The following is a 24,909-nucleotide window of genomic DNA, read 5'->3' on the forward strand; positions in this document are numbered from 1 at the left end:
CAGCAATCACTGTGGAGGAGGAAGAGAGTGAATGCATAGAGGTTTCATACTGCTAGTCTACATTTCAGCTTCTAAGTGACACGTACCAGAAGTTCCACTTGCTGCTATTGGCCAGAACTAGTCACTAAATGATAATGTTTGCCTAAATAGCCTACTTTGAAAAGACTGTCCATTATCTATAAATTAACATTCTCCTTCTTCAGTTTCCTCAATTTATTTTGCTCAATCCTCTGACTTTGGCCCCAACATAATCTAATCCTATCTGAATCTTGATCATATTCAGCTGTGATTACGTAACATCAAAAACATCTAATGAAAAGTGTGCATTTTTTCTCTATGCAACAGAAACAGACATTTATAAGCTTCAGATTCAAGGAATGACTCAAATCCAAACCAGATATTTGCCACAATATAAATAATAATCTTTACCATTCATTAATTACTCATTTACTTTGTGTTAAGGTCTTTAATTCATTAACTCTTGTTACAAAACCCCACAAAGTGGCTGCTGTGACTTCTACTTTGTAAATTCGGAAAATAAGGCTAATTTGTTTGTCCATGGAAAAAACATTTATTAGGCATCAAAACATTCAATTTGTCACATGTAAGTAAAAACTATCTTTTTAATTTTCAATTTTCATTTGTCTATTTGCTGTACATTTAGACCCAAGTTTTCTGGTCAGGAGAAAATGTTATACTTTTATGAAGAGTTGTATTTTCTGAAATAACTTTTTAAGAGATGGGAAATGTGAAATTACATTTCACAGGAAATGTGAAACAGTTGGCTACAGGAAAATGTGAAACAGTTGGATAAAGGAATTGTCCGCAGAATCCTCTTGAATGTGTTTTTTATCTTTTGCCTTCTTTTCCTTTCCCTGCTCCCATCCCACACTCCTTGATAATTTAGAATTGACTGATAATGGTAAATATCTGTGTGTCTTAATATGCCCCCTTCCTTCCAATGTCTCTAGTCTTCCCTACAAATCTACTCTGTCAAACTCTGAACTCTTTTAAGAAAAGTACTGTGTCTATTTCATGTTTATTTCTTCAATGCCTAGCAACATGCCTAGGACTTAGGAGATGATCTCTAAGAGTTTGTTCACTTAATTAAGATAATTCACCATTTTAATCCTTCTTTGTGTTGGAGGTAGTTTCTCTGAGGGGGTTTCAGCAACCAACTCCCGTTTTTCTTACCCAAGGTCTGAACAATACAAAAGATAAGGACTCCATTATTACAGATAAGGACTAGGTTGGAAGAAGAACTTTAGTGTGAGAGAACAATGGGCCTTATAACTGAATCCGAGAATTAGGCAGAATTATTAACCTGAAGGCACAGGCAAGACCGGGCACAAGCTGACTTTACACACTCCTTTCCCCTCTAGGGGACAGAGTTACTAGAGGAACAGTGGACAAGAGAGAAAAAAGGTGGGGCTAAGTCACACATGCCCGATTATTACTCCCAATATTACTAGTCATGTAATTCTCATCTCCCCAAGGATGAAATAAATAATGAGTTGGACAGAGACTTGAGTTACACTATTGAAGCTCCCTTTACAGAAAAGGAACACATCAGGAATGGAGAAATGTTCCCAGATAATATTATATGGCTTTCATCAGTACCTCAAGATTGAGTCTTAGCTTGTAAGTTCAATGATAAATTGCAGGATCTACTTTATTTACCTTATTTATTAATTTCATGTTGATAGGAGAGCTCCCCAGAGGAAGAGAAAGTTGAGTACATCAAAGTAGTAATATTTAATAGAAAGGGCACCAGAAAGGAGCAGAAAGGCCATTTCCCAGCTTGCATTTAAAGACCCAAAAACCCTGGAACCAAAATGGGTTGTGTGTGGGAGGTGGAGAAAAATAAAAATGATGAAGTTTCTATCACCATCTCCCTTGGGGAGACTGTAGGAGCTTCCTGGAGAAATTGCCAAAGCAAAGAGTCTCAGCCACTGTGTCAGAAGTAGTTTGGCGGAATTTTTAGAGCTGATCCAAGAGCTTGCCAGCAAGGCTTAAAATCAGGACACCACGTTCTGTGTGAACAGAAAAACTCGGGAGCTGCCATTATTACCTTTACACAGATATTTGAAGTGCCTCATTAGGGAAAGACATATTTTAAAGATAACATCCAGTTATTCTTGGATTTTAAATGAGCACTTCAGTACCAAACTTTGGCATTTATATAGGCTATTTCTTTCAGAAGCTGCTTCATAGCTTAAAAGAGTAATAAAGAATTCATCAGAAGCTTCTCTATAATAACAACTAGAATTTATTTACTGTACTCTTGACCCAAAGTTAAATCTTTAAAATACTTTTCCAAGGATCTGGATGAACTTAAAAAGCAAAACAAAACAAACAATAAAGAGGCAGAATGATATAAAAAAAGAAAGAAAGAAAGAAATACATTGGAATGAGAGTCAGCAATTCTAGTCTGGTTACCTCATCAACCACCTGTGTAACCCTGGCAGATTTCCACTTCTTCAGATACGATTGGAAGGAATTAAAGTAGAAAGGACTCTTAGAGATAAACTATCCACATATTGTCATCTCATGGAAGACGCCCCTGAGGCTTGAGGGGAAACTGTTTTCCCAAAGACACTCAGTGAGCTGATGGCATAGCTAGGATTAGAACCCAGATATTCTCATTCCTGGTTTGGTTCTTTTCCTCTAAATAATCTCTGCGGTTCTTTTTAGCTCTAAAGTTCTGTGATTACAATGACTTCCTTTTTGGCACTTTTCATCCCTAAAACATGATTAGAGCATATATCCTTACTCCTCCCCACCATCCACTTTACAAATGTGGAAGCAGAAGCTCTGAGGGTAGGAATCATTTACTGTATATTGAAAAGTACAGCTTGGTCATTCTGAGGACAAAGATACACAGTTCATAACTCTGCCTTGCATAGGCCCCCAAGAAAGGTATACTTCATTTTAGAAGAATTTACAGAGAAAGCTAACCTTGAACTGAAGTTTGTATCCATGTACTTACCTGCCTACTTGTATGCTTCTTGTCAACATAGGCCAAAAAGAGAATGAGTTGGTTTTCTCTGAGAGGTGCATGCCTGGATTTCTTAATGAGAAAAGGAAAGACTCCAAGAGAGAAAGTTTTATAGATGTTTGGATTTCCAATGTCTGGCCTAGTGCCTGACAAATAAATATCAGTGAATGCATACAATATCCTTCAGTACAATTCCAGAGAGTCTCTTGAATTTATTATCTGCATTTGATAATCTCTTTTCAAAGCTTGGACAATTCCAATGTGAGTTTATCCATATTGTAAAGAACTACCAGATTGTCCTGCTATGTTCCTGTAGAGGAATTGGACATTAACCAACCCCTACTCTTCCACCTCCAGGTGTTTTTATGACAACTGGCCAGCCTCTACCCTGGAGGAGAGAAGAGTTATCCCTGAACCATGCCTTGTATACCCCTATTAGTTCATTAGTTGCAATGAACATACATGAGTACTTAAGAGTGTCTTTTTCAGTAACAATGGCTAAGTCCTGGGAAGACAATTTTATTCTATCTCTTGTGTGTACCAGCTGAGATGTGGGTTAGGAAGTTCCTGGGCATCAACATGTGCTATTTCACAATTCCATTATCCTGATTTTGTCTTCTGATGCACAGTAAGAAGCAGCAGATGCTAGAAATGGCGCCTCCACTCCTCACCTGCACAAGATTGCCCTGCCTCTTCTAATCGTAGACACAGGCTCTGAAGTTCTCCTGTGGCATAGAGTTTCTTCAGACAGGAGGCTGAATTATCCAGTGTGCCCTCCTGCATCCCCTGCGGGGTCAGCGTTCCCCTTCCCCTTTCAGTTCAGCTCTCCTTGTTATCTTTGTAACACTTAGCAAAAGATAACAGATTAAGCCAAGTGCAGAGATAATGAAATATAAATTAGTAGGTTTTCTAGCCTTTATCCACAGCCCTGTCAGAGTGTATTATCTGATAGATCGAGTTCAGAGCAAGTCAGTTAAATTTTCCCTTATCAGAAACTGAGTGTGAAGTGTGGTAATGTTGCTAAGTGCAGAACAAAAATCTCTCTCTTTTGCATCCCATGACTGCTCCAGGCAACATTCTTGGAAACCTCTGACTAGGAAGGAAGAGAAGACCCTGAGATATATACAGTGTGACAAGCCAGGAGGCTATGCTTCTCTGGTAACCGTCCTATGAACGGCAGTCGCCTGTGGCTGTGACATTACCACACTTTGCTCAGCTTCAGAAACGGAAATTTAACTGACGACTGCTATGAACTGAAGCCACAGCCTAAACCAGATAATACACCCTGACAATACTGTCAGGCAAAAAAGGCTGTGTTCCCATTGATTTCATCACATTAGAGACATATTACCCTGAGCAGTGTGTGTTCCAGGGTATATTGTGCATGCTGTGGGAATATCAAAGGGAATGCACACTGATTTAGGCAGAAGCAGGCCTCCGAGAGAAGAATCTCTGAGTGGCCTGCTGGAAACATGCAGCATTTGGCAAAGTGGAGAAGGCGATGCTATTGCTGGTAATTATAACTTGGTTCTCCATCTGTATCAACTGTTACCTGCTGGGTTTATCTGAGAGAAGAAACCAGTTCAAATACAGCAAGAGCAGCACTGAACCTTCCCTTCTATTTTTTACAGAAAGGTAGCAAATATGCTGTAAAACATTCAGGAAACAGGGAGCATGAAAACTAAATGTTCAAATCATCCCAAAGTTGACTAAGTTTTGTATTTCATTCACTTTGGAGATATAAAGCTCTCTAGAAGTTTCTTACTGTTTTAACTATCATGTATCAGCACCTTTTACAAAAAAATGTTGGCACATGCCCATTCAAATAAATCAACATTCCTATCTCAGCTGACTAATTTGGCAAAATTGAAAAACTTCACATAGTAATGCAAATACAAGAGGAATTGGTGAGAAGCATTTTGCAATTTGTATTTTAAAAAGTTATAGAGATACCTCATAATTTAAAAAAAATAAAGTGTTTTCAATATTGTTGGTGTGTGCCCTGTATGGATCAGAAGGGCAAAAAAGGAAGAAACGCAGCAGAAAGAAATGTCTTTACTTCTCATAAACTCAAAAATTAAGTTCTAATATTACCTTGGGACTCAGGCTCAAAAAATTATTTTATTAACATTTTCATTAAGAAAATGTTAAATAATCTTTAATTGAGTCTTCCTAGCTGTTCTTTAATTATATCTTTTAACTTTAAAATCTTCCAAAGTAGAGCTTTCTGGATCATTTCTCTCTCTCATGACTCTGATCATAATACTTTTCATTTCTGAAATCTTTCCTTTATTTGTATACAGTAAGAGTTTTGGACTTTTGTGGCTCACCTTTTTTTTTTTTTAGTTATAGCCTGCTGACATATGGGTAGTAATCACCATCAAAGTCATAGCCATCCTCATCCTTAATTGGTTTTAGCGTTATCCCACAACGGGCTCTTTCAAACTAAATGATCTATATGATAAGTTAATGATGTGAGTATCTAGTAAAAAAATGCACCAAACAAGCTGCCCGTGCCTTTCCAACAGAAGGGCTAAATCATAATGAGGGAGGATGATTCGTTATTCAAAAGCCTCAGTTTTGATGGCATTGATATTTCTTTGATTAGAATAATAGGTTAGTAATGTGGGAAAGGAGAGCAAATGGTGAAAGAAAAGATTCAATTGTGCTTAAGTCAATTCATAACTTGTTCTCCCACCATTAAAGAATGACATCAATACGGGAAAACAAGGAGACCACCCTCTCCTCCAGGCCAGTGACTAGGGAGGCAGGTACCCTGGAATGTCACTCCTCTTCCCCTGGAGTGCAACTCTGAGGCCCTATAGCCCTGTTTCATGCAGACGTCCACCAATTCATTACTTTTTTGATATGTAAAATTTATAAACAAGCAAAGAAAGCATACTTAAATTATTAATATAAAGATTAATAGTATTACTATAAAGATTATTAATTAAATGATTACTATAAAGATTCAATCATTAATATAAAGAATAGAGATTCACATCATGGTGAATTATATCATTTGTGACACACCCTTTGCCTGCTAAGATTTCGGTTTTCTGTGTTAGTTTCTATGTTCCGTGTAAAAGGTGCTACATGTGCTTTCTTTTCTTACCATTGCCTAATCCATTCCCTTATGCCCCTTTATTTCTAAATTTTATTTTCAGTTTGGTGTGTGTGTCTTGTTGACATTGTGTGGCTGGATCGTTTTTAAACACATTCTGTGTCTTCTCTTTTAAATATTTTGATTACTGCTATATTTGAACTTATCTTGCCAGCTTTACCCTATGCTTTCCTATTGCTTTCTCCCCACTCTTTCTCTCTATGGTTACATTGATGAATTTTTCTTTTTTCTTAAGTGGTATAGAAATTTTCCTCCTGTAAGTTATGATGGTTACCACTAAATTTTGAGCAACTTCATAAAATGTTACCAACATCAAGGTCATATCTGTAACCTTCCTCTTCCCTCATCCTTAAGTATGCCAATAGCTACTCATGTCTGGCTCAAACACCTTCCAAGTATAGATCCTAGATTTTATTTTCCAGTTTTACCGTTGACTTTTGGATGAGTGTGTCAACATGGGGGCAAGGCATACTCTGTGTGTATGTGTGTGTGTGGGTGTGTGTGTACATAGCTACTTTGCATTAGTAAAATATACCCTCCAGTAATCTTTGTGGAAAAAGTGTGCAAATGACAAACTTTCTAAATCATCATTATCCAAAAGTGTCTTTTTCACCCTTAAAATTGAATGCAATTTTGACTGGGCATAGGATTCTAGGCTTAAAATATTTTTCCTGTTGCACTTTCGAAATATTGCACGATTTACTTCTAGTATGTCAGTTATCAATTAATAAACCTGTTGTTAATCTCACTCTCATTCCTTGGTAGATTCTGTCTTTCTTCTCTAAGGGGGGGGGGGGGGGCTTTGTGATTTTTCCCTCCAAATTTTTAGAATTGAGTGAAAGAATTTCTTGTTACACATTCGTCTCAAAGTATTAGGTCAAATGTTATGTATATCTCTGGAAATCATTTATGGATTCAACAAGTGTTGATAGGTACATATTGTCTGCCCACCACTAGGGGAGGTATTATTGGACAAGACAGACATAGCTGCACCCTGGTTAGGCTTACAGTTTCATGAGAGTGACGGACATTAAACTAGTAAATTTTCAAGTCTGTATATAACTACACTTTTGATAAGGGCTACCAAGGAAAATACAATATGCGATGAGAATAATGGTATAAGCTGGACAGGGTGGGCATCAGGGGACAAGTCAGAGAAAATTTCCCCAAAGAAATAATACAGAACGCCACACTTGAAACAAGAGAAGTTAGGTAGGTAGGTAAGAGGAGGAGAAAGTGAAGGGATCTATATCATTTAACCTTCTCCAATAGGCTGAAAAATGAATGATCTGGTGTTTTAAACCAACATAACTGCTCAATCTTAACACAGTGAGTTGCCTCTGTGGTTCGTGCTCTATAAAACAATTTCTCAAACCTCAGAGGACCTTGCTCTGACTGCCTTACGTAAGAGCCCAGGGGACATGACAGGGTGACTGTTCATTCCCCACTTGTAAGACTGGCAAATTTAAGGTTGTGACTCACGTCTCAATAGAAAAACACTTTTAAAAAAAATGATTAATGAAGAAGAAGCAGAGAGTAAGACTCTTAGTTCTCTCCTAAATGTAGGGGATTAGACTAGATAATTTTGCTAGAAATTCTTTGATTCTACAGTTCAAACATTTGGGGCTGGGGAGTTAGAATCCAATCTCATACAAAGTTGGCCTGCATTCTTTCTTTCTTCTACTGTGAAGGCACATTCCTAGAGGTATAATCGCATCGTGTTAGAACTAGGACAATGGGCAGTATAACAAGATGACTCTAGGGAGTGCAATTCCAGAATTTTCCAAGCATATCTGCATTCAAATCAAACTTCACAGTTTAAATACGATGCAGTGGCAACTGAGCAAACAGTACGAGGTCAGAGACTCAATTATTTCCTTTACTCCATCTCCACATCTTTTTCTGTGTGGTAAAATCAAACAGCTCACAAATAGGAAAACAGGTGAATATGGCTTTCTGCTCCCTCACTGGACATAACCAGAGGAGTCACAAAGCAATGACAAAGTGGAATTGTGACATAATCTATTTGTTGTTATTCAGCCTATGTCAGTAAATCTTAGAGTTTTAGACTGTCAGACAACTTTCAAATATTAAATATCATCACAATTTGTGCCCCATTAAAACCAACTTTCCCTTTTCATTTTAATAAGGAGAAAAGTGGTAGGAGCAAAGCCCTCAATTTGTTCCATCTGTTATATTCATCTGACTGTGTTTCTTTTTTCCTTTTTTTCCACAGATCAACAAGATAAATCTAACTGCCTAGCTGCAAAAAAGGATGAAAGGGGCTCCACTGTGAACTGAAGTTTCAGTTGAGATGCCTTATCCTGGCTGATGTTCTGAAATTAGCATGAAACAGCACCAGAGGAAACAGAGGGATTCTTCAGTGTTGTGCAAAGGACCCTGTGAACTTTCCAAATGCCTGAGATCTCATTACTGACAACATTTTTTGCCCTCCAAGTTTTCACGTGGTGACCTTATGGCTTCCAATGGAGCGCAAATGCAGATTTCTCTCCAGTGAAATGGTACGAACAGAGTGAAAAACAGTCTTTAAGAAGGCAAACTGTGCACCACCGACATAATTAGGAAAGCTGCTTGGGAGGAGAGCGGTGGACATCTAATGAGCTAGCAAGGATACGGTGGAAAATGAGAGGGTGGTTATGTAGTGGAAGCACTGTTTGAATTTTCCTTGAGGTAGGCTGAAAAACAAAATATTAAGCCTGTTGAAATGTAAATGTCTCCAGAGTTTGGGGATTAAAAGTTCTAAGGAAGCTTACTCCACTACAGAAAGGGAAGAGAGAGAAGAGCATTCTGCCTTCAGTAGCTATTTCTGATTACTACTCTCTTGACCCAAATTCACTTGGAAAGGCAGCATCAACGTCAGCAGGAAAGAGTCACAGAAAATGTTTCTAATTATTTCAATATAAAACAGAATTTTAAGAAAGTTATGTGACATATTTTGACTAAAGTTCAAGAAAGAGTTTAAAAACAAGCATCTGAGGTTAAGAGTAACTATTATAAGATCCAGGATGCCATTGGTTATTGTATTTTAGTTATATGTATTTTTAAAAGGAATGAACCCTACAGGAGCTGAGTGAGTTGAGACAAGTTGTCATCCTTTTTGACCCTCCAGTTCCTCGTCTATTTAATGACAATAATAGTACTCCTTATTTCAAAGAAATTTTCTGTGAGAATTAACTAAGATAATGCATGTAAAAAACTTAAGAGTAATGTCCCATAGCAATGATTAGCTAAGTTTGTGGTTGTTATCAGAGATGATGAGGATCAAAACTAAGCAGTGGTAGTCACAATGGGGGGAAACACGATTACATTTGAGAAATATTTACATAGTGAAATTAGAAAAATCTGGAGATTCATTGGGTATGCATCTATCAGAGAAAGAAGAATCAAGGATAATTCTCAAAATTTAATACAGACAGCTGAGTGGATGAAATGTCATCAATTGAAATGGAGAGTACCAAGGAGGATGTAGGTGAATGGAGACAATGATGAAGACCTTTACCTGGGAAATCCTGAGGTCCTCACTGATTACTCTAAGACAGGACAACAAAGTGTTTGGTTTTAGAAGATAAAGAGACCTTAAAGGAGACAAAAATGAATTGGTACCTGAAGCATGTGGAAAATCTGTGAGTTTAGTGAACTAGAAACAAAATATTAGGGAGGGCCAAAGAGAGAATGATTTAATGGTGTCAATACAACAAAAAGAGGGAAGAAAAATAATCCAGAGAGGGAACAACATACATAGAAGCCTGTGTAGGAGAGGAAGACATTTCCTCTACATGCTGTGCGTCTTTCTGGCCAGAAAATGAATTAAATTCACATGAGACAGAATAACAGGAGAAAATTAAAGAAAGCTTTGTAACATGTATACATGCGAGAGACTCAGGCAAACAGAGCAACTCACCAAAATGGCTGAAGCCACTACCTGAAATATCATCTTCAGCTAAAGACAAAGGAGGATGTTGGGGGTGGGAGGAGTCCGTTATGGGAGATTACCAGAAAAGCACAGTAAATGAGGGTAAGGTTATTATGCACATTTAAGTCTTTGCCTTCCCCATTGATAAGGGTTTCTAGACAAAGGTCATCCCCCCTTCTTCCTGGTACAGAGAGGGAGACACCTTTACAGATGGAGATTTCCTTTACAAATGTAAATGTCTCTTAACAAAGGGCAAGTAAATTGTACTTTTCAGAGTTTCTTTCCTGTCTGCAGTTTTTAAAAGTAACCAGCCCAAAATAATCCTCATGCCAAAGAGACATATCTTGGGGTGGCCAATTCCACTCCCCCACACCTGGAAGACAGAAAGGGGTTTAGTGGTTAAAACCAGTATAAGATAGAGGAAGTAATGTAAAATAGGACTAAAGATGAAAGCAGGAAGCACATAATGAAGGGACTGTAATATTTTGGACCTTGTTTGAGGGCAATGGGGGCCCTTGAATACCCTCAGGCAGGGATGTAGTATAATCAAATTTGGTCATTAGGAAGACAATTTAAAAAAGAAAAAAGCTGTGGATAATGGATTAGAGAAGAAGAAGCCTGGAGTCAAAATGACAATTGAGTAGGCAATTACAGGAATCCAGAGGGGAAGAATGATAGCCAGGATGAGGTTGTGGCACTGGGGTAGTTAAGGGGAGAGACCCAAGACATGTAGAAGGTTTTAGAAGGTTAGGGACATAGGAGAGATAAGGATGAAAACCTGATTTGGGATCAGGCATCTGAGTAGATGATAATGATGACAAGAGGAGGGATAGGTTTGTTGGGAAGACAAAATAGTTCCATTTTAGACGCATTGAGACTTTTAACTGCCTTTGACATCTGATTGGAGATGTTGGCAGATGTATATGCAGATTTATTTATTTTTTTTTTTTTGAGGAAGATCAGCCCTGAGCTAACATCTGCTGTCAATCCTCTTTCTGTTGAGGAAGACTGGCCCTGAGCTAACATGCATGCCCATCTTCCTCTACTTTATATGTGGGACACCTGCCACAGCATGGCTTGATAAGTGGTGCCATGTCCGCACTCGGGATCTGAACCCGCAGCCCCCAGGCCATGGAAGTGGAATATGTGAACTTAACCACTGAGCCACTGGGCCAGCCCCCCAGATTTTTTATCTCAGGAGAGAAACCTGCATTAGAAATATAGGTTGGAAGACATTAGCCCATGTATCATATTTAGAGTGACAAATAAAAATGGCAAGCAATAGGATATATTGGAGTATATGAGGAAGTCATTTGGTATAAACCTAATTCGGCCTGACTTCTTTTTTTTCCTCCAAAAGGGCCTGACTGGCTATTGAGCACGCATTGCATATCTGCTTAGACATTTCCTTTGGCCAGAACAAAGGCCCTTGAGATAAAGATGCAACTTCCCCCCGACATTAGCATTTTTATTTAGGCTAGGAACCGATTGCTGCACTCACCTCCCAGCTCACCTGTGACCACCCAGCTGGAGACAACAGACTGCCACTCTGCTGTGTTCACAGAGACAGAAGACCTACCTGCTATTTCCATCAATCGCTGTGCCACAGAGCAGTCTCGCGACTATTGTGGGAGGGACATTTCAATCCTATGTGAAACATCCTCTTTGAGGGTATATAACCACCCTTATACCCAAACATCTTTGGAGTGCTCTGTTCCTTTGTGGAAAGACTCTCCCGGGTTATAATCCTCAGATTTAAGCTCAGAATAAACTCACCCAAATTTTCATTTATAGATTGTATATGGATTATTTTCGTCGACAAGAGTCACAGGAGAAGGTGAGGAATTATGTAGAGTGAGAAGAGAAAGTGGCCTGGGAAAGAACCTGAAGAGCACTAATATCAAGAGCAGAGGAGGAGGAACCTGAAAAGTAGACTGGGAAGGAATGACCATTAGTACAGGAGGAAAGCCTCCATAGGTCTTATCACCACGACACTGAGAATTGAACACTTGGAGAAGAAAGTGACTAGATGATTAGGGGGATAATAACTCAAAGTCAAGCAAATTGAGTACTCAGGAACATCCATTGGATCTAAAAACAAAGTCATCAGGGCCCTTGGGAAGAGAGACCTAACGAAGCAGTGGAAGGATTCTAACTTGGCCTGTGTTGGTTTCATGTCTTCAGTTAAAACTTTGGGTGGCCAGGCTGGCAACAATTTTATATAGTGACCTCTTTTCAACAAGACCTCCATACCTAGGAAGAGGTAAAATGGAGGCTGGGTCTTAAAAGATGCAGAAGGAAGTGATCTAAAGGAATGGGAGTATAAAGTGAGAAGATACAGAGGAAAGCGAGCAGGGTGAGAAAGCCTACTGAGCACATCGCAAAGGTTCTGGGAGGCGAGTTTTATGTGTTTATATTGTAATCTCTGTGGATACTTGCTCCGTGAACACAAATACTCCTTTCCTCATGCTTTTAACCACCTGGTTCTTTCTACTTAGAATGATCTCTCTTCTCTCACCTTATCTGAGTCTTAGTCTTACTCAAGCTACAACAGATATCCTATCAAATTTGTTCAATAACAATAGCTAACACTTATCATTGCTTGTGATATGCCAGCAAGGCTCTATGTGCTTTATAAGCATTAACTCATTTAATTCTTAAAAAAAACATATCTGGTAGATGCTATTACTAAAATGAATGTGAAAACTGAGGTATAGGGTCTCAGGCTCAAGACTGTGTTCTTAATCACTGCAGATACTGCTTCTCTATAGAAATCATCATGAAGATAAATTTATTTATCAGTTAGCAATTCTACTTGAGATTTTTTTGTTAGCTTTGTACATATGTATGTATGTACATATGTATTTATTTATGTATGATGTATTTTGTCTCTTCAGCTAAATTGTAGGCTCCATAAATGAAGAAAATGTAGTGGATGTTTGTTGGGTTTTAACTATCCAGATACCTATCATTTTCTTCTGGTAGAAATACCCAAAATTTTTCTTAAGGGTCACTCTATCCCATTTTCCTTCCATACATTTCCACCCCTGCACTAGATGATCTAGCTTGTATCAGTCATTACACCAAATCTCTTAGAAACATTGGAGTAGACACCAACTTAGTCCAATCGGAGTGAACCCTTGAACTTGGGGGAGGAACTTCCACAGAGATACACTCTTTTCTACTGGGCTTAAACCTTGAAGGATATGAGCTTGAAGCTCTCAAATGAGTTACCAAAGAAAAAGAGACAGAGAAAGCTAATCTAAGAGAAGCAAGAAATGATAAGGAAAGAGAAAAAAGAATGGAAAAGAAAGGATGGGAGAGAAAAGATAAATGGGGAGAAGAAAAAGGAAAGGAAAATAGGAATTGGAAAAGGAAAGAAAATTATTTTGAACATCTACAAAAATTCCTGTCACTGAGCTAGTAACTTTCATATAGGTTATCCTATTCAATAGTCACAAAAATCTTATGAGGCAGCAAAAAATGGAATGACTAAGGCTGAATCCTGGATCTAAGTACAAATTTTTGCTTTATTCACAACTTTATGCACTTTCTTATAAGGTATGAAAACTAATACAATGTTTTAATTATTTTTTATATTAGGCATACAAGGTGAATTTGGTTGATATTAATGATGATAATGATGTACTGCTGTAAAATACACTTGTAAATATAGAGTTGTGAAATTTTATTTTGAAAATAACATAGTTTAATATATTGGAAATACGATAATTAATGTTTAGAGCTCTAAGGAAAACTAAAATTTTTCAAGCAGTATCTTTAATTCCTTATGATTGTCACCATATTCCATTGTTATTTAGATTCTCCCCCAAAACCTAGGGAATAGATTTTTTTTATACTAGACAAATAGTAATACATATTGATTACATTTATTTCACCAGTTGTTTACCTTCAGGGAAGTGAAAATTGGGAAACTGTGAATAAAGTAGTATAAAATAAAGGAATCCACAACAGATAGTTTTAAACTACTTACATTATTGTAGGTCGATATTAGAAAAGTTTTTTATAGAGCTTAAGCCCAAGAAATTCATGCTCCTTTTATTATCATATCTGTATTATCAGGAGCTTGGTCAGGGTATGCATTATAGTTTTCATTCTAATAAAATTTATAGAAAATCTTTTTTACAATGTTTGTTTCTCTGTCATTCAGAAAATGTTGAAAAATAGCCCATTAAAAGATAACTTGTTCACTTTCTGAGAGCCTTGTATTTCCAAAGCATGTTTGATGTAAATTCTCTGGGACTATGTCAGGGTCAAGTCTAGAGTCTTCCTGGATGTGTAATTAGACAATTACAGGAGTCAACGTGGCAAATATAATAACAAATCTGGGAGTTCAGGCTCAGTTGTGTTCCCTAAAACTCCACATTGCTACATACAGAACAGTACGGCCAAACGGTAGGATACATACTGTTGTAAATTCCCAATATTTCACTTGCCAGAAAAATGGCATTCATTTTATACTTAACTTCCTATAGCGGCAAAAATGATCATAGTGTGCATCTCTTGATTTTATCTCTCCAGTACCCTCTGCCACTTGGCGGGCACTAGAGAACTTCTTTCCTGGGAAAAGTCCACACCACGTGACTCAAACAAGCCTGATCCTCCTCCAACTCCAGGGCCAGGACTGACTCAGTCTGATCAGTCAGAGGAACTCAGTAGCCCAAACACAGTGAGCCAAACTAAGCCAACAGAATCTTCTTTACATTTTTGCCAAGGATAGTGGCCATTTGGCTCACTTGTGAAGAGGACTTACACTAGGGAGAAAGACGTAGTATAAACTCTGAAGACATCTTCTGAATACCTTGATGCAGACAGCACTGAATCCAGCCGCACCTCCAATTTTCCAGTTACGTGAGCCAGAAATTTGCTTACTGTGCCTTGCAATCTAAAATGTCCTAACTAAAACAGATACAAATAGTTGAAGTCCGGTTAAAATTCCTTTCTAAAGATGTTTCTAAGGATTGAAGAACTTTATAAATCAAAACTTTAAGTAAGATATCTCAAGTATTTGTGCATCACTAACTGTAAATTATGCAACAAAAATATCACTCGGGATCTTCAGAACTCTCTTAAAAGCCAATGGCTATGACATTAGTTTAAGAGACATTTTTATTCAAATAGAGATTTCTGTGTTAGACATTGTTATAGAAAAGTTATATAGGTTTTAAAAAGAAACTAAGGTTTTAATTTATTTTAAAAGACATTTAAGAATTTTTGTTTTCTTCCAAAATAATTACAGAATATATCTACATGTTGGCAAAATTTTCAAAATGCAACTTAAACTGTGAATACAAAAGCATTGTCGTTCCATTGTTTATATCATTGAACCCCTGCCTCTCACCCTTCCCCACTTTGTTTGCAAAATAGAATCTGTTGTGTTTTGCTTGCTCCTTCTTGAGATAATAATCAAGGAGGCACTCAAGTTTTTTTTTTTTCTTTTCTTTCAAATTAAGTATGAGGTGCATTAAGAGATTTTTAAAAACTCTTTTAGGTTAAATCTCATCTTACTGTAGACTACATTAAAATCTATAGAATTAAACTCTGCCCCATATCAAAAAAATTCAGTCAAATAATGTGGATGAGCTTAAGCTTTCTGGAAGAGTAGGTAATTCTATTGCTTTCAGGAGGATTTCCAAAGCCCTCACTCTTTAAATTAGGTGTGGCCTTCTAAGCTATTGGATCATTGGAAACATCTCAATGTCAATTGAATTAAATAATCATAAATTGAGCCTTAATTATGGGCTAAATCAGTGCTAGCACCTAGGATTAAGAAGCTAATTAAAAAACAATCCCTAAATGCAAAAAGCTTATATTCTAGTGTTGAACACAGCCATGCAAGCCAAAATTTACAATACGGGGTGACTGTAGTTTTAACAGGAATATGCACATCCGAAATCAGGAGATAATCAACTCTCTTTAGGAGAAATAGGAAAAGATAACCTTGAGCTGATTCTTAGACTGAGGGGAAAGGAGTTCAACAGGGTGAAGGTGTTCCTGGCAGAGAGAAGAGTATGTCAACTGCCTAAAGTCGTGACATAGCATGTTTTATTGTGAGTTATAAACAAGTTGGTACTGTCAAAATGTGATGCACATTGAGAACTAGCTGGAGACAAGACTGGAGAGAAATTCAGGGTCCAGGTGAGAAATAATCCTATCTTATGTAGTATTTGGGGACTTTATTCTTAGGGAATGGAGAAATGAGACTAACCATGAAGTCTAAGGGTATATTTAAGGCTGTTCTTTTCAGCATTGATTGTTCTATTGAAGACTTAGAAACATCCAGCTTATTCCTCAAGATGACATTGGTTGAAGTGTACAGTTCATCTGTGTATTGATATACTATAGACAAAATTAAAATTCGTTATACGAATCTAGCATAGAAGCATGTACATTATAATATGGTGAGTTTAAGGAGTTTTCAACACCTTATATACTGAGTCCCAGTTCTAGTCCTAATATTCCTTTAGGTGGTAATGTTTTTGAGGTGATATTGAGGTGATGGTTTTTACTTTTCCTCCAAATTCTTAACTTTTAAAAATATTAGAAGGCACTTTTTTTTTCTTTTTTGCTGAGGAAGATTCACCCCGAGCTAACATCCATGCCAGTCTTCCTCTACTTTTTAGTATGTGGGCTGCCAGCACAGCATGGCCCCTAACAGAACAGTGTAGGAACTGTGCCTGGGGACTGAACCCAGGCCGCCAAAGTGGAAAGCACTGAACTTAACCACTAGGCCACCAGAGCTGGCCCACGAAGGCACTCATTTCCTAAAGAGAGAAAAATAATAAAACCATTGTCATTTTTTTTTTCTAAAAATTATTTAGAAGCTAGATCCCACTGTCAAGTATTTTGATGTAGTGGTATAGGAATATAAGTATTATACTCATTAAAAGGTTCTCTACAACATAGTAAGTGACTCATTCTTTAAGTGATTCATTCATTCATTAGGTGAGTGCTATCCAAAATATACTAATTTGATGTCAACACTAGTACATTTAGTTACCAAAGCCAGAAACCTGGGTGTTTTTCTTGACTTGTTCTCTTAATCACACTCCTTCCCACATTCAACCGTCTACTAAGTGCAGCTAATTCTATCAACAAAATGTTTATCATAGTTGTCCTTTCTCTTTATCACCATTATTGCTCTTAGACTTTAAGCATTCACTAGCTCCCCAATTCCTAACTAGTCTCCCTCCCAACAGTCTTGTCCTGATCAAACGTATCCCTCACATAGTTGCCAAAATGGATGGCATAGAATCTCACAAAATCGACCACTTCACTCCCCTATTTAAAGCCCTTTTGGGTCACACTATCCATGGCATAGAATCTGGATTGTTAGCATGAGAAACGAGACTTTCCATGTCTTTCTCTATGAACTCTTCTCTAGCTTCATCATTCACCAATCTCTGCTGATAGTTCATGTAATAGTCCAATTCTGCTGGTAACTTTCAATCACACCAGACTGTTTTTCACACCTATGCCTTTGCTTATGTGCCTGAGCCCGATTTCTAGAATTTCCTGCCTCCCTTCCTCGTTTATCATAGTCATCATTCAAGACTGTTCGCTTACTACCTTTTCCTAGTCCTACATCCACACCCAACCTAATTCAAGATGGGCTTTGTACCTCTGCTTGTTGTTTTTATTAAAATATCCTGTCCACAACTCTGTTACTACAGTAATAAATTATTTTTAACAGCCTATTTATATATCTGCTTCATCACACTAAATTAATCTTTTTGTAGAAGTTATTGTATCTTAATCCACATTGTATTCCAGCACCTATCACAAAGCCTGGTTCATAGTGAGTTCTCAAAGTATTAAATAAATAAATAGATGGAAGAACAAATTGGAATAGTTCAAAAAAGCATAGGCAGTTGGTAAACCCTTCACTCAGAAAGTAAGACTGCAGTCGTTCCTAAGGATTGGTAAAAAGGTAGACAGGCAAAGGAAGGTTATTCCAAGTAAGATGAGTGAGGCGCAAACCCTCCAGGATGAAATGCACAAACACGTTCAGAGGAGTCTCAGTGTAAATGAGTTGAAGAGTTTCTTCAGAAGAAAAAGTTGGGTTGAAGCCCCATGAAATCAACACTAAGTAACAATCCACTAAAGAGAGTAAGAGGACATTAAATAATTCTGAGTCCTTAATGGGATATGACAGACAAACAAATAAATAAATAAAAACTGCCATATCTTGATAGTCCCCAAATGGAGTCCCAAGTTCATTTGGAGTCCCCAAATGAAAATAAAACATAATGAGCAAAATGTTTTAGAAGTAGTTAAGGCTTGAATTACGGTAATGAGGATAGAAAGAAAATGTTGCACATGGTATTAAGAAATAATTTGTAGAATTTGCTGGCTGGTTAAATATGAGGAACTAAGGAGAGAAAGCATAGAGGATAATTAGAAATATTCAAAATTTGGAGGGAAAATGATGCTAGTATTGTAAAGAATAGGGACCTTAGAGGTTTGGTTTCTCCCATGTTGAGATTAACGTGACTCTGAAATATCTAAGTGGAAAGAGTGGCAAGTTGCTGGAAAAGTAGGTCTAGATCTTTAGGAGCCAGCCAGGAGTGAGGACGTTAAGTTTAAAAATTCTGTCCATAAAAGGAAAATAAGATAATTCACATCCACTAGGATGGCTACAATAAAAAAAAAAAGATAGACAAAACCACGTATAGGCAAAGATGTAGACAAACTGGATCTCTCCTACACTGCTGAAGGGAACATAAAAAGGTGCAAACACTCTGGAAAAACAGCCTGGCAGTTCCTGCAAAAATAAAACAAGAATGTACCATGTTATCTGGCAACTTCACACTTAGGAAGGTACCCAAGAAAAATGAAAATATATCCATACAAAGATTTGAATGTTCACAGCTGCATTATTCACAATAAGTCAAAACTAGAAAAATCAAAATGTCCATCAGCTGGTTAACAGAGATCAAAATATGGCATACTTCTATCATAAAATCCTATTCAATAAGAAGAGGGATTAACTATCCATACATGGATGAACCTCAAAACGTTATGTTAAGTAAATGAAACCAGACACAACAGACCACATATTGCCTGATTCCATTTGTATGAAATGTCCAAAGAAGGTAAATTTATAGAAACAGAAAGCAGGTCTGTTGTTGCCTTGAATTGTGGGTGGGAGCAGAAATTAACTACGAATGGGTATGAGATAATTTTTTGGAGTGATGAAAATCCTCTAAAACTGGATTGTGGTGATGGTTGCACAATTCTATAAATTTACTAAAAATCATTGAGTTGTACACTTACAATGAATGAATCTTATTGTGTGTAAATTATATTTCAATAAAGTTAAAACTCATATTCTTGAAAATGATAGTTGAAGTGTAGGAAGTTGCTGTAACCCCAAGGAGAGTTGAGAGCCAAGAGCTAAATTTGAAGGGAATTTTTCATTTGAAAGATAGGAAGAAGACAAGCTAATGATGAAAACGAAGAGTAGACTGACAAGTAAGGAAAAGAAAGAGGAACTATAGAGATTAAAAAATCTATGGGGGAAGATAATTTTCAGAAGAAATTTCTGTCTAACAACATTAAATACTACAGAGAGATCAAGTAGCATGAGAACTAAGGAAAACACATTGGATTTGGCAGTTGAAATCTAATTGGTGAAGTTCAACTCAAGAAGCCAGAAAAATAAAGATAAAAGCAAAAAACGCTAATTAGAAAAAGAAAAATGTAGAGTGCCAAATAAATTCAAGAGCTGGTTCTTAGAACAGACCAACAACACAGATTTTTTTTAAAGTAAAAGATCCAAGTTCATAACCAAAAGAAATAAAGAAAAAGGATATACAAAGACCCAGAGGAATAATAAAAATTCTCTAATTAGCCTAATGAAATATAAAATTATTATGCAAAATAAAATTTAAAGTATCAAAGACACAGTTAATTTTCCAGAAAATATATAAATTTTCCAAGTTGACTCAAGATGTGATTTAAAAATCACAAATAGACAATTATTATGTAAAAGGGGAAATCTATTTTTTTCAGTTGTATCCAAAAACATGATGGGCCAAGACCATTCCTCTAGAATATTCTACCAAACACCTCCTCAGATAATGTGTGACCTTGAGCCATTTACTTAACTTATATAAGCCTCAGTTTATTCATCTCTAAATTAAAGATAAATCACTACCCAATAGGGTTATTGTAAGAATATAATAAAATAGTATGTACAGAGGTTAATCTCTTGAAGTCAGAAAGAAAATCAGGCATCGGTACTATTTAGTCATTTGTTTAAAGCCTACGTAAAGTGTTAGTTTTCTTACATATGTTAATGCCTTTTAGAGGCTCATTGGCGGGACTTATAGATCAATAGTTGGGTTGGAGTCAAATAAACACAAAAATTTTTTAAAACTCTGAGAAAAACTTCTTATCTTGAAACTTCATATCTCCTCCTATATGATGTCATGCCAACTGTGGAAGGTTGCATTTTCTAAGCATCCTAATCCTATTAAAAGAGTTTGTAAAATTAGAAAGTCAGCACAAAGTCCTGTCACACAGTCAGCACTGCATAACTAGAAACTACCATTATTTTTATGCTAATTTTTGCACTTACTAGTACATAGAGTAATGATCCAGATCAAATCATTGTAGTCTGAGAAAGCGATATTCGAGTACTGTCTCCACCATTTAGTAGTTCTGTAACTTTGGTCAAGTTAGTTATCCAGGTATGAACACATTTGTAAGGAAAGAGCTTTGTCTGGTTGAGTGTTGTAATAACAATTTAAAATTATACACAAGAATTTAATAAATCATAATTTTTGAATCATAATTTTTAGAGTCAAGGGGTTGTAGAAAAATCCCAAAGTGACTCTAATATGTATGAAAAATGTTATACAAGGGCTTTCTTTTATTATCTGCGTTAGTTAAATCTATTTTAGGGAAATATAGTCAGTGCCCATGCTTAGAAAGCTTGTATGAAGCAAACAAACAAAGTAACTTTCACAGAAGAGGACCAAATGCTTAATGAAATAGAGGATTGAACCTAGAATAAAGGTTAAAATAAAAATGGCTGTTGAATTACTGGAAAAATGTAGATTTATGTGTAACATTACCAGTGATTTCAAGTAATTGAAGCTTTTGCTTGCTTTTTGTTTTTATTGAGAAAGGGATTGTTTTAATACATCTAGAGAGTTCTAAAGAAGTAAAATTTTTTACATTATAGAAAGCTGGATTTGAGCTTGCTTCAGATAAATTTCTTGACAATGATTGATAGAATATAGTAATGAATTACTGAAGGAATTAAAGATTCTCATCTCAAGCCATCTTCAAGAAGGGCTTGTGTTGAATTTTGTGATTGGCTGGTTTTAGTTTTGGAAAGATGAAGGTAAGAGTAAACTAGACTCTGTTTTATATAGGATTTATTCTATTAAGAAAAGGTACTTTCTGGAAATGCCAGCTCTAGCATCCATTAGCTATGTAACTAGCTGCAAGTCCCTTAATTTCTTTGAAGTACAGTTTCTTTAAATGCAAAATGAGGATAATGATGACTTCCTCAGGACATTGTTGTTAGACACATTGTTGATACACACACACACACACACACATACATTGTACCATGCCTAGCTCATAGTAGGCATTCAAGATATGGTATTAAATCATGTTTTCCACATACTAAATATCTCCAGGTAGTGACTATGCAAACAGTGTTAGCTGTATTTGCTTCTTTAGAATAAAACAGAAACGTAAAGTACACTCAAACTTCACAATAGAAATGTTTCTGAAAGCTTATTTATAAAACAATTGTTTATAAATTTTATTCTTCGATCTGTCATACATGTTAAATAACCTTGCTATCTGAATAAATCTGAGCAAAAATTACACTCTAATGAGTAAAGAGGCATCATGTCTGCAAATTACTCAGACATTTTAGGAATAATGTGTATGTGTGCAAGTGTATGAGGGGGATAAAAAATAATAAAGCAAAAGTGGTAAAATGTTTATGTTTGGGGAATCTTAGTAAAGCATATTTAGCAATTCTTTGCAATTTTCCTGCAAGCCTAGAAAATATCTTTAAAAAATTAACCCCTATGTACCTATTATACAAAACTACATGTTTCGTATTTTGGCTTTCCTTGAAGAATATGTTGTACATATGTCTTAAGTATCAAATGAGTCAGGCACAGAAATACTTTGAATTTAAGAATATCTAACATTGGCTAAACTATTGGTTTTTGTGTCGCCAGACTCCAGAAGTTCTCTGAAGCTATGGGGAAATTAACTTTTCACCTCTCTATGTGAGTCCTTGCAGAAAACCTACAGGGCACCTGTCCTGTGGATCAGATTCTCTTTGGGTCAAATTCCCTATGATGGAATACAGATTTCCGAGAATGTGCCAAAGAAAGCCTTTTTTGTGCATCTCCATACACCCTAAAATGTCCACCACGTGTTTACTCTTTAGAATCTTGAATGGCAAATGCAAAAATGAGTTGGAAATCAAGCCTGAAGTGAAGGCCCACTACCTTGATGCTTTTCTCTCCCTTCCACTTGTCTCTGCTCTCTTTAGCTTGAGTGCAGAAGAAATCTCCCCATTCCATTGTATGAGAGTTTCCAAGACTTTTGCAGTTTTTCGTGCATCAATTTGTTTCCTTTCCTCTTTCCTCAAAAGCAAACTAAGTTTAAAAATCAAAGCAGAATTAACAGTGATTAGGAAACAGCAACGTTATCAAATACAGAAGGAAAGAGAAGGGAGGTAGATGAAATTTGACAATATTTATAAATAGGAAGGAGTGGGAAAATAGAGAAATGAGACAGACAGATAAATTATGTCTGTCTCATCACATCCATTCCTCTTCCATATGTTGTATATCACCTCTAGCAATTTACCACACTCCAGCTCCAAGACAGCAGGAAGCAGAGGATTTCCTTCGAGACTGCAGCTCTGCACTGCTTCTCACCTCTCCTTCGCAGGCCCCCATTTAGAAAAACAAAACACTCAACAGCAACCAAAAGTTCACATTGGACTGCTTGTTCCTCCTCCAGGCTTGATTTCTAAGCAGATTTTTTTCTAGCCTATGGAAATATTTTAGCATTAATTTGATCATGGTTTCTTTCACACTCTCTTACTAAGACACTAAAAAGGAGAATTCACAGAAATTCATGGAGTGCCATCAGCGACATTTTCACAAGTGTGAAAGAAATGAATATGATAATGGATTTCAGACGAAGTTCTTCAACTTATTTAGTTCACGGTGTTTTATAGAAGATCAGTCATAGTCCAAGTGTGTACATCAAATAAAAAAATTCAAATTCTTAACATGTAGGTCCAAAACTCAAACCATTATGTTGACCCTGTATTCATGAAAATCTCTATATTTTTTTCCATGTGCAACTCTGTTCTCATCTCCTAGCTCCCAATACTTGTTTGATTGTGGCTCCTTAAGATGTGTATATGTTCCATTTCATGGCTTAGAATACAACTATAAATAGCATAAATGTGTTCACCAGAACATTAGACCTGCACATTTAGACCAAATTATTTAGTCTGACATGTGTCCCTTTAAAAATCTATGTTCTCATCTCTGGAGTGTAAGTCTGAGGGCAAGCTTACCATATAATTAGTGATGGCTTCTGGTATACTAAGGATCTCAATCTCAGAAGGACATTATGAGCTGTGAACAACTGAGAAAATATTAAAAATAAAATGAACTGATTGAATGTAATCAGAGGCTTTCAAAAAAATTTTTTTAAAAGATTAAGGAATCCTATTCATGCAAAATAATTCTATCAGTCATCTCAGGGTACCATTAAAAAACACCATAGATTGAGTGGCTTAAATAACCAAAATTTCTTTTATTAGAGTTTTGGAGGCTGGAAGTCCAAGACCAGGGCGCTGGCATGGTCGAGTTCTACTAAGGACTCTCTTCCAGGCTTGCAAATGGCACCTTCTCTGTGTGTCTGCACATGGTGGGGAAAAAGAGAGAGAGCAAGGTCTCTGGTATCTCTTCTTATAAGGGTGCCAATCCTATTATAAGAGTTCCACCCTCATCTAAACCTAATCTCCCAAAGGCCCTACTCCAAATGCTATTACATTTGGGGTTAGGGCTTCAATATATGAATCTTGAGGGGGCATACAATTCAGTCCTTAGCAATAAGCTAGAATTAACTGGGTTTGGGAGCCACATTACACTGCCGACTAATCTTGAACTCAGTGGAACCTGGAAGTCCCACATCTTTTCACAATTTGCTGCTGCTAAGCCCCTCACTCCCAACCTTTATGTGGGCATTTGGCCTAGAGTTAACAGTGTAGATCACTATAATAAATATTCAATTGTTTATCTTTTTTATATCTGATCCTTTAGTCCAGTATTTTCATACTTTTAGGATGGCTGGATCCTCCCAGTTTTGTATTATCTTCACATCTAACAAGCTTGCTTTTCATATGTCCTAGTCAATACCTTAAATTGTTAATATAAAAAGGAAGACGGAAGAATCCTAGGGCTTACCCGTGGAACTTTCCCTATGTGTTATATAAACCCCTCATCAATATCTTTTGGGTTCTGTCATTTAATAATGACAAGCTGTAATTATATACATTTTATATTTCATCTTATCTGTAAGAAAACTGTTGGGTATACCCCAAAATGACTTCAAAATTCCAAGTACACAATGTCTATGTCTTAGACCTCTCATTCCAGTAAACCTGACAAAAATTTGAAATGAGATAGACTGACACATTTTGCTCTTGGTAAATTAACGGTGAATCCTTTTGATAAGTATTCTTCTTTCTAATATTCTATCAATGTTTCCTATTCTAACTCTAGTCTGCAATAGCATTTAGTTTATGTTGAATTTCTACAACATTTA

The sequence above is a fragment of the Equus przewalskii genome, chromosome 19, assembly GCF_037783145.1.
Source record: "Equus przewalskii isolate Varuska chromosome 19, EquPr2, whole genome shotgun sequence".
NCBI lineage: Eukaryota > Metazoa > Chordata > Mammalia > Perissodactyla > Equidae > Equus > Equus przewalskii.